Raw genomic sequence first — 12,500 nt, 5'->3', positions numbered from 1 at the left:
ACACGGGCATTATCGAAAGATGGTTAAGTGGAGTCACCCAATGGGTGCCGTGCGTTATAAGGTACGTAATGCACAGTAGAGATACATTGTCGGGAGGTGGAACCCGCAAAATGTACAAGTCCGGGAATACGGGGTGCATCGTATGTAACGTTCGATGTACATATAAAGCCTGGTAGGTGTTGGGATTATATCTGCAACACGGGCATTATCGAAAGATGGTTAAGTGGAGTCACCCAATGGGTGCCGTGCGTTATAAGGTACGTAATGCACAGTAGAGATACATTGTCGGGAGGTGGAACCCGAAAAATGTACAAGTCCGGGAATACGGAAAAGTTCCCCATGAAAGGCTGGGGATACAATTATTGATACAAATAATGTGCCTAAGGGTACATTTATTTTTCTAAGTCCCAGAAATCCGTCACTGAACATCACGACTTACAAACACATCTTCCCCCGGTCCTCCCATATACGGCACGGGGACAAGTATGAAGAATGAAAATCATGTGTGTATGGAACATATAATGTGCCTGAGAGCACATTTTTTTTCTAAGTCCCAGAAATCCGTCACTGAACATCACGACTTACGAAGACATGTTCCCCCGGTCCTCCCATATACGGCACGGGGACAAGTATGAAGAATGAAAATAATGTGTGTATGGAACATATAATGTGCCTGAGAGCACATTTTTTTCTAAGTCCCAGAAATCCGTCACTGAACATCACGACTTACGAAGACATGTTCCCCCGGTCCTCCCATATACGGCACGGGGACAAGTATGAAGAATGAAAATAATGTGTGTATGGAACATATAATGTGCCTGAGAGCACATTTTTTTTCTAAGTCCCAGAAATCCGTCACTGAACATCACGACTTACGAAGACATGTTCCCCCGGTCCTCCCATATACGGCACCGGGACAAGTATGAAGTATGAAAATTTTTGGTCACAGCGTGAAATCCCTCTAATGATCATGAAAATAGCATCGGATCACTTATCTGACCATAAAAAGTGAACCAAAACCCTATTTGGACAAACTTTTTGGTCCTATGAAAAATTCACTTTTCATATATGTCATGGTCGAAAATTTTCTAAGTCCCAAAAAATCACTTATTCTCGAATATCTCGAAAACTACGTATCGGACAGGGGTCAACCAAGGTGTTTTAGAAAGGTCTTTACAAGCTCTATTTAATGAGCCATAGCGACTTTCAAGTGATTTTTTGACACTTTTTCGCATATCGGCATCCTTGGTTCCCATACTGGCCATAGGCCATAGGGCACCGAACGGCCAACTTTTGGTCCGGGGGTGAAATTTTTTTTCACGAGATTTTGATGAAAATGGCTTCGGAACGCGTTTCTAATAATGAAAAGTGAAACCAAACAGTATTTGCGAAGAAAAAATTGTCCTATGAAAAAATCACTTTTTCTTAGGGTACGGGTCAAAAATTTTCTAAGTCCCAAAAAATCACATTATTCTCGAATATCTCGAAAACTACGTATCGGACAGGGGTCAACCAAGGTGTTTTAGAAAGGTCTTTACAAGCTCTATTTAATGAGCCATAGCGACTTTCAAGTGATTTTTTGACACTTTTTCGCATATCGGCATCCTTGGTTCCCATACTGGCCATAGGCCATAGGGCACCGAACGGCCAACTTTTGGTCCGGGGGTGAAATTTTTTTTTCACGAGATTTTGATGAAAATGGCTTCGGAACGCGTTTCTAATAATGAAAAGTGAAACCAAACAGTATTTGCGAAGAAAAAATTGTCCTATGAAAAAATCACTTTTTCTTAGGGTACGGGTCAAAAATTTTCTAAGTCCCAAAAAATCACTTATTCTCGAATATCTCGAAAACTACGTATCGGACAGGGGTCAACCAAGGTGTTTTAGAAAGGTCTTTACAAGCTCTATTTAATGAGCCATAGCGACTTTCAAGTGATTTTTTGACACTTTTTCGCATATCGGCATCCTTGGTTCCCATACTGGCCATAGGCCATAGGGCACCGAACGGCCAACTTTTGGTCCGGGGGTGAAATTTTTTTTTCACGAGATTTTGATGAAAATGGCTTCGGAACGCGTTTCTAATAATGAAAAGTGAAACCAAACAGTATTTGCGAAGAAAAAATTGTCCTATGAAAAAATCACTTTTTCTTAGGGTACGGGTCAAAAATTTTCTAAGTCCCAAAAAATCACATTTTCTCGAATATCTCGAAAACTACTTATCGGACAGGGGTCAACCAAGGTGTTTTAGAAAGGTCTCAACAAGCTCTAAATAATGGGCCATAGCGACTTTTTAGTGATTTTTTGACAAATTTTGTCATATCGGCATCCCGAGTTCCCATACTGGCCATAGGCCATGGGGCCCCGAACGAAAAAATTTTGGTCCGAGGGTCAAAATTTTTTTTCTCATAAATTTGTTCAAAACGCCGTCGGAACGCGCCTTAGATCATGAAAAGTGAAAAGAAACAGTATTTTGCAAAAGTTGGGGTGGCCTATGACTTACATGGCCACGTCCTAGGTCCGAGTTCCCGAGGTCGTGTTCTTCAGTGGCGGAAAAAAATGGCCACTTGTGGGAGATGCAAAATGTTCATTTTGTATTATAGGGGACACACTATCGAAGCGAAAATTTCAGAAATGGCCTAAAACGTGAAGAAATGATGGGGTATGTACGAAAAGAAGGTTTTTATGGTCAAACGGTGAAAATTTTTTTTTTATGAAAAATTTTGGTCTCCCACCGTTCATGAATTTCTAGGACCAAAAATCGAAAAATTTGAAAACTTCACGATCGAAAGGGAAACGCATATGTGGTGTTCCTAGGTGTGTACGGTGTACGAAAAACGGGTTCACGATGAGATATCAGGCAAATAAGTGGACCTAAAGTGAGTTATACGGGTAAGACGAGGTGTCCAAAGACCGAAATAGGGGTACCAACTGAGAACGAAATGAAGGTCCCCGAAGTCGCCATACAAGTTATAGGAGGTGTCCAAAGTACGAAAAGAGTTCCATATTCGGCTGTTCCTACTATATGGTTCCCTGATTGCTGCTCCAAGGAGTAGTGAGGAAGTGTCCAAAGGTCTGTTGGGGGTATCGAGGTGATACCCTCGACGGACAATATGCACGAAAAGTGGTTCGATGATCTATCCTGTAGGTCGTACGGCAGCCATACCCGGCTGGAAGTACCGCGGTAATTCCGCAATAAAACGTTCGCCAGACGAACAAACAAATTGAATTAGCTCATCGTAGTGTACGGAAACGAAACGAAAATGTAAGGTGATTAGGGATCCGGGAGCAATCTCGCGATCCCATGGTTCGGTGTAAGAAATGATACGAAGTGTTCATAAGTCTCCTCTGGAGGCAGAACCATCGTAGCAAAGTTCGGGAACCCAAGGGTCACAAAAACTCGTAGGACGATATCCACGAATAATCGGGGACTTGTGGGGACTACCGTGCCCTGACAAGTCAACTACACCTTAACTGGTGATGGTCGTCCTACGGGGACCTGCGGGGAACAAAAGGGTCACTAAAACTCGTAGGACAATATCTCCGAATAATCGGGGACTTGTGGGGACCACCGTGCCCTGACAAGTCAACTACACCTTAACTGGTGATGGTTGTCCTACGGGGACCTGCCGGGAACCCAAGGGTCACAAAAACTCGTAGGACGATATCCACGAATAATCGGGGACTTGTGGGGACTACCGTGCCCTGACAAGTCAACTACACCTTAACTGGTGATGGTCGTCCTACGGGGACCTGCGGGGAGCAAAAGGAGTCAGAAACAATCGTAGGACGATATCCACGAATAATCGGGGACTTGTGGGGACTACCGTGCCCTGACAAGTCAACTACACCTTAACTGGTGATGGTCGTCCTACGGGGACCTTCAGGGAGCCGCAGTAAGTCGCAGGTCGTATGCGAGCCTTGATTGGTCCTGTTGGGGGCGTGCGGGGTGTAATGCCTCGGTACGTCAAATGTTGGTGTACGATGTACATCGATAATCTGACATCCTCCTGAACAACCTTTGCTCGTGTGGTTATTGGCGCTGTGGAGTCGGTGTACTGCCGCAGGTCAATGAGAGTGGTCACAACAAAGATTGTGTCACCTGATGAACGTAGAAAGAGAGTCTGCGGGGACTGGTGCCCTGGTAGACAAAAAATATCGAACAAGCAATTGACGAAGACGAATTCTGGTTGATCCTACCAGTAATATACGCTTGTCTCAAAGGTTAAGCCATGCATGTCTAAGTACAAACATAAATGAATGTGAAACCGCATAAGGCTCAGTACAACAGCCATAATTCACAAGATCATCCACCCATCAGTTACTTGGATAACTGTGGAAAAGCCAGAGCTAATACATGCAACATGCCGGGACCGCTGTCCGCTTGCGGGCGGTGGAACTGGTGCACTTATTAGTAAAACCAATCGCCTCCGGGCGGCTTGAGTTGAAGTCTGGATAAGGATGCCGATCGTATGGTCGCTTGACCGACGACAGATCTTGCAAATGTCTGCCCTATCAACTATTGATGGTAGTGTAGAGGACTACCATGGTTGCGACGGGTAACGGGGAATCAGGGTTCGATTCCGGAGAGGGAGCCTGAGAAATGGCTACCACATCCAAGGAAGGCAGCAGGCGCGTAAATTACCCAATCCCGGCACGGGGAGGTAGTGACGAGAAATAACAATATGGACCTCTCTAACGATGGTCCATAATTGGAATGAATTGAGCATAAATCCTTCAATAAGGATCAAGTGGAGGGCAAGTCTGGTGCCAGCAGCCGCGGTAATTCCAGCTCCACTAGCGTATATTAAAGTTGTTGCGGTTAAAACGTTCGAAGTTGATTCCCCGTCCAGACACGCGACCGCCGCGGGCGCCCGGCACACGCCGGATACGTTCGTGCGCGAGCTCGCGGCTGCGACTCACAATGGTGTGCCTGGGCGTCAACCTCGTGATCGGTCGGGCACGTCCCGAGCCGGTGCGTGGTGCCCGGGCAGCTCCCATTTACCTTGAACAAATTAGAGTGCTTCAAGCAGGCTAGTACAAAAGCGTCCACACCCGCCCAGGGTTGGCGTTGGCCGAGAATAATCTTGCATGGAATAATGGAACATGACCTCGGTCTGAGTCTTTTGGTTGGTTTTGTATAGACCCAGAGGTAATGATTAACAGAAGTAGTTGGGGGCATTGGTATTACGGCGCGAGAGGTGAAATTCGTAGACCGTCGTAGGACCAACTGAAGCGAAAGCGTTTGCCATGGATGCTTTCATTAATCAAGAACGAAAGTTAGAGGATCGAAGGCGATTAGATACCGCCCTAGTTCTAACCGTAAACGATGCCAATCAGCAATTGGGAGACGCTACTACATTCGGTGCTCTCAGTAGCTTCCGGGAAACCAAAATCGGGTTCCGGGGGAAGTATGGTTGCAAAGTTGAAACTTAAAGGAATTGACGGAAGGGCACCACAAGAAGTGGAGCTTGCAGAGGCGTTTGACAGTTGACAGCGAACGGTGGTGTTTCCGTGAGCTGCGCAAAAAATTGTCGAAAAAAGGTGAAAAAAGTGTTTAAATTCTTTACAGAGTGCTTTAAAAGTGATAAAAAGGCGTTTGTTATCATTTGGAAGTGAATTTGGACCAAAAAACTGGAAAAAACAGTGAAAGTGTGGTATAAACAAAACCCCATACATTTTGTATGGAGGGGGTTTTTCACTGATTTGGCGGCTCTAAGCAACCGTTTTAGATGCGGTTTTCGCTGAAAACGCAAGACTGGGAGCCAATTTAGTGTTTTCGACGGAAAAACGGTGGATGCCGGTGGTCTGTACGCGGAAAAAACTGTAAAAAACATTCCGGCTATAGAAGAAGAAGAAGAAGAAGAAACTGTTTCTTGAAGCGTGCAGAAAAAGTGTCCGGATCTAATCGGAAGTGGTTTAAATCGTTAGATCGTGTCGTGATTAGTGGGTACAAGTGAAAACAGACCGAAAATCGGTCCATTTGGGCCGGAAAAAAGTGTGGGAAAAATCCAGATTGTGACGTTTCCACGTGGCGTCTTGTTCCGGATCTCACTTTTTTCACCCAATACGCAACGGATCTGGACGCATGTGGTGTTAAAAGAAGCGGAAAAGTGCCAGCTAGTGAAATAGTGCAAAAAACCGGAAAGAAAACGGTGAAAAATAACCAAAAAAAGTGCATTTATAGTGGTGACAAAAATTTGACATTGGACATGTCCCATGACCCATGGGACAAAAATAAATTCCCATGGGACAAAAAAATTCTGACATTAGTGAAAATTTTTTCAATTAAGAAAAAGTGTGTCATAAAATCGTGTAAACCAGTGGAGATTATTCAGAAAACTCTATAATAATTTTCGGGACATCTTGATAATTTTCCTGCCACCCATTTCCCCCCCGCACCCCGACCGAAAGGGAAAAAAATCCCTTAATAAGGGAAAATAAGGAATTGGGCGGGAAAATTCGAAAAGTGTACGGAAAATTCTAAAAACCGGTGGAAAGTGTTGAGAAAAATCATATGCAACTTTTGGTGGTGAAACGAGGTGTCCCCGCTCCCCATACCCCCCCTCCCCCTTCGTCCGAGCGCCGACGAGCGCCTTAATAAGGGAAATAGTGAGCGGAAATTTTTAAATAAGTACGGAAAATTCCGGGGTGTGGTTTTTCCCGTATAACGTGAGGAGGACAAATTTTTCAAGGAGTTTCTGGGGCCCACCGCAAACCCCACTTCCCCCCACCCTCGCCTGAATATTGGCAAACTTTCAAAAAGGGGGATATTTAGGGGAAATTCAGTGCGAGTGCGTGAAAATTTGTGTGGTGTGTGTCCGAAGCCCCTCCGCCCCCCCACCTGCAACGGGAAACCATCCCAAACCGTGGAGACTTGGGTGGTAGGACAGGCGACGAACCTGCTAAGTGTTAGCGAGCAGGAAATCTTCCCGGTTTTCGTCATCTGGCGGGAGATGACGTAAATAGCGGATAGTTTGCGCCCATCAACTCAAGATGGGATCAGACACCGACAACGGGGAGTCGGAATCTGATGTTCCGGTTGTTCCGGAATCACTGAAGAAGGCGGTGGTGAAGAAACGGCGTATAGGTGAGCCACCTCTTCAGCCACGAGTGGTGTTGGAGCCGATTGAGGTTTCACCAAGAACAATGGCGGCTTTCCATGGCACGACGCCACAGGAACCAGTGGCAACCAGCGAGGAGAATAATTCGGGTTTGCCGGCCTCCGCCGTCCCGATGGTGGTGGTTCTCTCCTCCCCCGAGCCAACCTCTTTAGAGGAAGAGATGCGGGAGGAGAATGGCTCACGGAGGACCGCAGCCACTACACCACCGATTCCGTCACCACGCAGGGTGACCTCACCGGAAGCAACGGCTGCTACCGTTCGACCAGTGAATTCGAATGGGGCGCCGGAGGGATCGCACCAGCTCATCGAGAGACTGTTGCAGAAGCTGGAAACGATGACCGAGAGGCTGACCCAAGTGACGGAGAGGCTGGAAGCCAGCGACCAGGAGAATAAAGTTCTTAGGCGAGAGCTTGAACTCTATAGGATGGGGACACGGACGGTGTCGGAGATGTACTCCTCCGCGGTTGGTACGGGCTTGGGAAACCAAGCGGTATCCCAGCCTGGACCCAGTAAGAAGACCGTTAAGCGGTCTCAAAAGCGCACGAGGGCACTGACCCGTGAGACAAGCGGTCCTGCCCACCATCGGTTGCTGGAGTTGCAGGACCAATTGCGCGCTGAAGCGGAAAAGGAAAGGCAGCAGCAGCAGAGACCGGGGCGTGAAGCAGTCCGCCCTCAGCCGCAGCAGCTGTCTTATCGGGACGTCCTGTCACCTGGGTGGCAAACGGTTGGGCAGAGGCCTCCGAGGCAGCCTCAGCAACAACAGCGGCCCCAGCCGCCAAAGGCACCCCAACGTTTCCCCCAACCAGCCCAACGGACAAGTAGGAGACGACCAGACGCCATACTGGTGATACCGGCACCAGGCGTGAGCTTTGCCGATATGTATCGACCGATCCGGACCGCCCCTGCGCTAGAGGATGCGCAGAAATACATCCGGATTGGAAAGAGGACCCCAAAGGGCAACCTGCGGATGGACCTCACGCGCGAGGTCGACTCGCTTGCGCTGCGTGATCGTATCCAGGCAGTTCTTGGCGATAAAGGGACGGTCAAGGTGGTCACGGAGATGGCTGAGGTCATTGTCCGCAATGTGGACCATCTGACCGAGGAAGCCACAATCAAAGAGGCCCTGAAGTCGGCACTGAAGAAAGAGCCGACAGTGGCCTCGATCCGTATGTGGGAGCTGCCTGACGCTACCAAGCGGGCACGCCTTCGTCTGCCGCGGGCGGAAGCGGAGGCTATCATGAGCAGGACTGACCCCCTGCTCATCGACTACTCCGCCTGCAGGGTGGAGAGGGTGCCGAGGCTGGACGCTTCGATGCGTCGTTGCTTCCGCTGTCTCGAGCGAGGCCATTTGGCGGCCTACTGCACAGGGGTGGACCGCAGCAACTGCTGTATACGGTGTGGTGAGGCCGGTCATCGTGCGGCTGCATGCAAGCAGGAGGTGCGATGCATCAAGTGTGGTGGCCCTCATCGAATCGCCGCCTACAACTGCATTGGAGGAGGACGGCCTCAGTTGTGATGGCCCTAAGACTGCAGGTCCTCCAGCTAAATGCCAACCGGAGTAGAAGTGCCCAAGACCTGGCACTCAACACTATGAGGACGGAACGAGCTGATGTATTGGTGATGTGCGAGCTGTGCTCGGTCCCGGAGAACAACGCAAACTGGGTGGTAGACCGCGATAACAAGGTGGCGATTGTCGTGAGCGGTAGAACCCATCCAGTGCAACGCGTACGCAGTACGTGCTTCTCCGGCATCGTAGCGGCGGACGTAGCAGGCATTACCATCATCGCCTGCTATGCGTCACCGAGCATTGGGGTCCCCGAATTCGTCGGCATGCTGGAGCGTATCGAGACGCTTGCCTCGGGACACTCTCGTGTGCTGCTCGTAGGCGACTTTAACGCGTGGCACGGCACATGGGGTAGTGAACGCGTCAACACCAAGGGAGAGGAGCTGGCACAGCTTGTGGAAGAGCTCGGGCTTGAGGTGTTGAATCTGGGGAGGGATGACACCTTCCTTGGAAACGGCGTTGCTCGCCCGAGCATCGTCGATGTTGCTTTCGCAAGCTCCAACATCTGCCGCTCTGACCTGGTGGGGGACCCCGAGCAACAATGGAGGATGCTGGATGCCTACTCGTACAGCGATCACCGGTACATTCGCTTCACAGTTGGCGAGAACCAGGCAACAAGGAGTCATCGCACACGGGAAGAGACTTCGACAGTGCGTGCAGCAGGGCGTAGGTGGCAAACGCGGCAGTTTGATGGCGAGCTTTTTGCTATTGCGCTGCAGCGGATTCAGTACGAGGTTGGAGTTACCGATGCGGAGAGCCTGACACGCGCTCTCAGCCGAGCTTGTGGAGAAATTATGGCGGAGGTCACCCCGTACGTTGGCCACACCGGTAAACCGACGTATTGGTGGACGCCACAAATCGGTCAACTGCGCGAAGAGTGCCGCCAACTCTGGGAACGACGACAATCGCTCTCGGCTGCTGACGCTGAGGCTCGATCTGCAATGTCGGTGGATTTGCAGGAGGCACGCCATCGCCTGACAGCGGCGATACGCACAAGCAAGCGGGATCGGTACGCAGAATACATCCAGCATCTCGAGGAGGACGAGACAGGCCGGTGGCAGGGGGAGTTGCTGCAACGGCTCGGAGGGAGTCGCGTTGCACCAGAACGCGATCCGGCCAACCTGCAGCACATTGTGGATGTGCTCTTCCCGGAACACTCCCCTGTCAACTGGCCTGACATCGAACCAGACGGTGTACCGATTCGACCCATTACCGAACAGGAGCTGCTCAATATCGTTGCGGGTCTGAATCCGAGGAAGGCGCCAGGTTTGGACGGCGTGCCAAATGCCGCGCTGACTGCTGCTGTGCGGGCATACCCAGCTACGCACGTTCGACTGTTCCAGCGGCTGCTGGACGACGGCCACTTTCCTCGCCAGTGGAAGACGGCCAAGCTGGTTCTCATTCCCAAGCCAGGAAAACCCCCCGGAGAACCGTCATCGGTCAGGCCGGTGATGCTGATCAACACTCCGGGGAAGCTGTTTGAACGAGTTCTGCTGGATCGTCTGAACGACCACATCGAGGTGCCATCAGGACCGCTACTTTCTGAGCAACAGTTCGGGTTCCGATGCGGGCGATCCACACTTCAGGCGGTGGAGTTGGTGATTGATGCTGCCAGATCCGCGATGAGCTTTGGACGGACAAACCAGCGAGACAAGCGCTGTCTGTTGGTTGTAGCGCTAGACGTCCGGAATGCATTCAACTCCGCGGACTGGCTGGCGATCTCACAGGCGCTGCAGGAAAAAGGAGTGCCCTCAAGATTGCGCAGCATCTTGCAGGAGTACTTCTCTGACCGCGTGTTGACGTACGACACGAACACCGGTCCGGTAACACGACAGGTAACGGCAGGAGTTCCGCAGGGGTCCATCTTGGGCCCCACGCTATGGAACATCCTGTACGATGGAGTGTTACGCCTGCAGCTGCCCGACGGAGCATCGGTCATCGGCTTCGCTGATGATCTGGCAGTACTGGCAAGGGGATGCACACCAGAGGAGGCAGCGGGAGTGGCCGAGCAGGCCGTAGCAATGATCTCTGCGTGGATGCAGCAACACCGTTTACAGCTGGCCCCGGAAAAAACCGAGGTGGTGCTCATCTCGAGTTTGCGTCGGGGCCACCCACAGGTGCCCGTAAGGATCGACGGAGTGGAAGTCCGCTCAAAGCAAGCAATACGCTACCTCGGGGTCATACTTCACGACCACCTCTCGTGGAAACCACACGTCGAGAAGGCAACCGCGAAGGCTCTCCGTGTGGTGAAGTTGGCCACCAGCGTGATGCCTAACCACGCTGGACCGAGGGTAGCGAAGCGTCGCTTGCTAGCAGCAGTTGCGGACTCGGTGGTGAAGTACGCGGCACCTATCTGGGCGGAAGCGGTGGAGCTGCAGTGGTGCAGAAGGAGATTGGAGCAGCTACAACGGCCTCTTGCGAGGGGGGTTGCGCGTACCTTTCGCACAGTCAGCTACGGAACAGCGGTAGTGTTGGCTGGGCTGATACCACTGCGCTTGCAAGTGGAGGAAGCTGCCCGGCGTCACAGGCGGCATCAACAGGCACTACAGCAAGGGGTGCTGATCGACCGCGACGTCATACAGAGGCTGGAAAGGTCAGCAACCATGGCGAAGTGGCAGAGCGATTGGAATCAGGAGTGCGGTCATCCGACCGCGAGTAGGTTCAAGCGCTGGGCACATCGCGTATTGCCAGACATCAGCGGTTGGGTAGGTCGGAAGCATGGAGAGATCGGATTCCACCTGAGTCAGATACTCTCCGGACACGGTTTCTTCCGGGAGTTTCTGCACGTCATGGGGTTCATCTCAGCCCCGACTTGCCCGTTCTGCACCGACTCAGCCGTGATCGAGTCAGCAGAACACGTGATGTTCCACTGCCCGAGGTTCGCGGACATAAGGGTGCAGCTCCTGACGAAAGACGACGGCGTAGTAGTAACACCGGAGGAGCTGGCAGGCTGGATGCTGGCAAGCCCAGCTAACTGGCAGCAGGCGGAACAGGCTGCAAAACGAGTTTGCACCTTCCTACAGCAGCGATGGCTGGATGACCAATCGGCCGAGAATGCTGCCATTTCCGGTGCTAACACGGAAGCACTGCGACACGCGGAAGTGAGACGGCGAGCTGACCGTCGAGCCAGCCGCAACGCTTACCAGCGGAGACGTCGTCGGGAGCAGCGGGAGAGGCGCCAGCTGATGGATGATGACGATGGAGGAGACAACAACCAACCAGCAGCAGCCAACAATCAACGCCCGGCTAGACCCGCTCGCAACTTGGCTCCGCCATCAGCTGAAGAAATTCTTCGCCGACGGTTAAGGCGGAACCAGCGTCAGCAGGAGTATCGGCGGCAATTGCGGGCCGGTACAATCCGGCCAGTGCGTTCGGGCCAACTGCGTCGGAGAAGGCAGCCGCCAGCGGAGGAGGAGCTTGAACGCCGACGTGCAAACCGGCGCGAACGAGAACGTCAAAGACGTCATGCCCGCAATGCGGTTGCCGACCGCCATCGCGAAGTGCTGTCGGCCGACGAAGAAGCCGCCATAACGGAGGCCGAGACAGCCACACGCTAGCTTGATGGAGCATACGCCTTTGGTCGCTTGCGTTGGTGGACGAGAGCGAGAGCGTACTCGAGCAGGCGTGTGCTTTAGTATTTACTTACTGTCTTGGTGAAGCGTCTCTTTTAGTATTGGCTTGGTAGCAAAGGCGCGTTAGGTGTTTATATGTCGTGATGAGTAATAAATGTTTTTGTTTGTACAGTCATGTTTGATCAGGAGGAGCACGGGCTCCTAACATTATAGTAGGTCTCAACGTGCAAAAACACCGGCAGC

Source organism: Anopheles stephensi, unplaced genomic scaffold (assembly GCF_013141755.1).
Source record: "Anopheles stephensi strain Indian unplaced genomic scaffold, UCI_ANSTEP_V1.0 ucontig225, whole genome shotgun sequence".
Lineage (NCBI taxonomy): Eukaryota > Metazoa > Arthropoda > Insecta > Diptera > Culicidae > Anopheles > Anopheles stephensi.
This window is presented reverse-complemented; position numbering follows the sequence as displayed.